This window comes from Rhinolophus sinicus, linkage group LG01 (genome assembly GCF_036562045.2).
Source record: "Rhinolophus sinicus isolate RSC01 linkage group LG01, ASM3656204v1, whole genome shotgun sequence".
In the NCBI taxonomy this organism is placed as follows: domain Eukaryota; kingdom Metazoa; phylum Chordata; class Mammalia; order Chiroptera; family Rhinolophidae; genus Rhinolophus; species Rhinolophus sinicus.
The window spans coordinates 78,476,693-78,481,048 of NC_133751.1; the positions used below are offsets into that span (position 1 = coordinate 78,476,693).

General features: G+C 39.0%; 2 pseudogenes; one reads left to right on the forward strand and one right to left on the reverse strand.

The window, feature by feature from the left end:
• Window positions 1-232: 232 nt before the first annotated feature.
• Window positions 233-2,066, forward strand: LOC109434351 (histone acetyltransferase type B catalytic subunit; annotated as a pseudogene).
• A 578-nt stretch (window positions 2,067-2,644) lies between these two features.
• On the reverse strand, window positions 2,645-3,384 carry LOC109434350 (actin-related protein 3; annotated as a pseudogene).
• Between the last annotated feature and the right edge of the window lie 972 nt (window positions 3,385-4,356).

The window sequence follows — 4,356 nt, forward strand, 5'->3', positions numbered from 1 at the left end:
TCCTCTCTCTTCCGTGTGAGGATATAGTGAGAAGGTGGCCATATACCAGTTGGGAAAGAGGGCCCTCACCAAAAACCAAATCTGCCAGCACCTTGATCTTGGACTTCCCAGCCTCCAGAACTATGAGAAATAAAGGTCTGTTGTTGAAGCCACCCAGTCTGTGGTATTTTGTTATAGCAGCCTGAGCTGAGTAAGGCTATAAAAAGGAACGTAGTACTGATACATGCTACACATGGATGATGGTAAGTGAAAGAAGACTGACACAAAAGAAAAAAAAAAAAGGCATAGAGTGAGCAGGTCCGTTAATCTACCCAAACTGGCTAATAGAGATTTGATTGGACTTCAGCATCTGCCATAGAATAGATTATATATAAGAGAGATCAGAACATCTCCTTTAGAAGCAGACAACTGTTAGCACACACAGTACTCCCCTGTGTTTGCTTCTCACACCTTGCATCAGTGTCACCAGCTTAGACATACAAAACAGGAAGAAATCTCAATAAGCAGAGGCTGAAATCGGTGTGGCTACACCTGAATGTTGTGAGCATTGCTTTTTTAAAAAAACTGGTCCAACAGTCTTGTCTTTACTTTAAAATAATTTTTTTTTTTTTTTTTAGCAAGTAAAAGAATGCAAATAATTAGACAATCCAGTATACTAGCTTCTTCGTTCTAAAAGCACTTGCGAGGTTTGGGAAGGAACGCCAAGACAGTGGTGACAGTGCCCTCCTGGAACTTTCGGACTCTAGCCTGAGTTCCAGAAGGCCTGCTTCAGCCTGGAAGTGTGGAACTCTCAGCGCAGCTCCTGGTTGGCAGAGGATTTGGTGCTATGGAGAAATTTTTGGTTGAACATAAGAGTGCAGTGGAGAAGAAACTGGCAGAGTATAAATGTAACACCAACACAGCAATTGAACTAAAATTAGTTCATTTTCCTGAAGATCTTGAGAATGACATTAGAACTTTCTTTCCTGAATATACCCGTCAACTCTTTGGGGATGATGAAACTGCTTTTGGTTACAAGGGTCTGAAGATCCTGTTATACTATATTGCTGGTAGCCTGTCAACAATGTTCTGTGTTGAATATGCATCGAAAGTTGATGAGAACTTTGACTGTGTAAAGGCAGATGATGTCGAGGGCAAAATTAGACAAATCATTCCACCTGGCTTTCGTACAAACACGAACGATTTTCTTTCTTTGCTGGAAAAAGAAGTTGATTTCAAGCCATTTGGAACCTTACTCCGTACATACTCTGTTCTAAGTCCAACAGGAGGAGAAAACTTTACCTTTCAAATATACAAGGCTGACAGGACATGTAGAGGCTTTCGAGAATATCATGAAAGGCCTCAGATCTTTTTGATGTGGTTTATTGAAACTGTTAGCTTTATTGACATGGATGATGAAAGATGGCACTACTTTCTAGTATTTGAGAAGTATAATAAGGATGGAGCTACGCTCTTTGCGACCGTAGGCTACATGACAGTCTATAATTACTATGTGTACCCAGACAAAACCCGGCCATGTGTAAGTCAGATGCTGATACTGACTCCATTTCAAAGTCAAGGCCATGGTGCTCAACTTCTTGAAACAGTTCATAGATACTACATTGCATCTCCTTCTGTTCTTGATATTACAGTGGAAGATCCATCCAAAAGCTATGTGAAATTATGAGACTTTGTGCTTGTGAAGCTTTGTGAAGATTTGGCTTGTTTTCCTGGGAAAAGTTAATGCAAGGATTCAATGAAGATATGGCAATAGAGGCACAACAGAAGTTCAAAATAAATAAGCAACATGCTAGATGGGTTTACGAAATTCTTTGACTACTGGTAACTGATATGAGTGATGCTGAACAATACAGAAGCTATAGACTGGATATTAAAAGAAGATTAATTAGCCGTATAAGAAAAAGCAGAGAGATCTTGCTAAAATGAGAAAATGTCTCAGACCAGACGAACTGACAAACCAGATGAACCAAATAGAAATAAGCATGCAACATGAACAGCTGGAAGAAAGCTTTCAGAAGTTTGTGGAAGATTACCGACGTGTTATTGAACGCCTTGCTCAAGAGTAAAGATTATACTGCTCTGTACAGGAAGTCTGCAAATTTCTGTACACTGTGTTGTGAAAAAAAATCTGACAATTAATTTTAAAATGTTTGTAACATTTTACGTACATTAAAAGTTATCCATCTTTAGTTGAGTATTTTCTTTTGGAGAGAATGTATATTTTAAAATACTGTTTAGAGTCTATGAGCATATATTACATTAAAAAAATACAGCTTCTGAAATACCACTGCAATTGCTTCCTTTCTTAAACTGTATAATAAATGCTTAGTTGTAATATGAAAAAAAAATAAAAGCACTTGCAACAAAAACCAATTTTCTTTTGGGCAAGATGGTAGCAATTCATAATCACTGGACTCCCTTGTCCTATGAATGAGTAATGGAAAATGTCATGAGACTACTTTAAATTTTTTATTTATTTCTTTTATTGTGATAATATACACATAGGATAAAAGTTACAATTTTAGCCATTTAAAAACATACAGTTCAGTGACATTAAATACATTCATGATGTGTGTATGAGGTTGTGTTTTGAAATTTATCTTTTACTTGGTCACTTTTTTCCTTCAAAACATAAAAGTGACTCTCAAACTGCCCTGCATATCCAGTTCAGTGAGGTCAATATTCTTATAAAGAGAAGTCTGACATCAATAAGATATTTTTGAATTACTTCATCTACTACTTCTCAGGTAGGTGGTGTGAAATCTGGATTAACAAATTCTGGATGAAGAGTTTTCAGCATCTGTCATAACCAACGTCAATGGAAAATTCTTTCTTTGAGATTGCCTTGATTCCAGTATACTGTTTAATCCACTTGGCCCACACATGTAATTCTTGTTAAAATCTTTTACTAAATCTGGGCAGACATAACTATAGCCCTCCTTGACTTCCATAGCTGTTTCCAGGGATTGCTCTGGAGGGATTCCTACTTCTTGGTGTCAGCAGTTGCTGAATGAAATGTTATGGCTCACCCTGTGATTGGCATTCACTGAGCAGAGCTGCCAATCACATGTCCTTTAGCCACAGGAAGGACAGGCATGACCATCTTCACTATCTGGTACTACAGCAGTCACCAGCAGTTTTAGCAGTTTTCCTGCTTGCTTTGATGCTCAGGATGCCGTTAATGCAAGAACAGCCTGCATGCCTCTGAGTAAGTCTGGAGTACTGAAGGACTCAAACAGTACTTCAGCAGTATATTCTGTTTTCTGGATTATTTAGTGGAAATTTAATCAAAAGACAGTAATGAACTTCAGGTTCTGCTTTAAGTATTTAAAGAACAGTTGCTTCATAAACCTTTCCATCAAGTCAGTCTTCAACTATACTACCGTGTTTCCTCAAAAATAAGACCTAGGGCCGGCACCGTGGCTCAGGCGGTTGGAGCTCCGTGCTCCAACTCCGAAGGCTGCTGGGTCAATTCCCACATGGGCCAGTGGGCTCTCAACCACAAGGCTGCCAGTTCAATTCCTCGAGTCCCGCAAGGGATGGTGGGTTGTGCCCCCTGCAACTAGCAACGGCAACTGGACCTGGAGCTGAGCTGCGCCCTCCACAACTAAGACTGAAAGGACAACAACTTGAAGCTGAATGGCACCCTCCACAACTAAGATTGAAAGGACAACAACTTGACTTGGAAAAAAAGGCCTGGAAATACACACTGTTCCCCAATAAAGTCCTGTTCCCCTCCCCCAATAAAATCTTAAAAAAAAAATAAAAATAAGACCTCGACGGACCATCAACTCTAATGCTTCTTTTGGAGTGAAAATTAATATAAGACCCGATCTTATTTCACTATAATATAAGACCCGGTATAATATAATGTAATATAATATAATATAATACTGGGTCTTATATAATATAACATAAGACCAGGTCTTATGTTAATTTTTGCTCCTAAAGATGCATTAGAGTTGATGGTCTGGCGAGGTCTTATTTTGGGGGAAACACTGTATATCTAGAAGAAGGCTGGGAAATGTACACGTGAAGAAAAACTTGAATTGTGCAAAGGTTACTGTAGTAAGCGTGTCTTCACGGGCACTGCTCTTAAACCCAGATGCACCTCTGAATGACCAGTGTGATTAAAACAAACAACTCTCTGGGACCAACCTGAGACCTGTTGAAACAGACTCTCCAATGGTGGCATTTTTACTTTTAAAACGCTCTATAGGAGATGGGTTGAGGAAGGAATCTTTAAGCTTGAGAAATCACTTGGCAATGTTCCAGAAACTAGTTTCAATCTCTAAGTCGCAGGGAGATGGCCTGAAGATTTAATAGTCTGACTTACAAAAAGGGCAGGAATTGTTT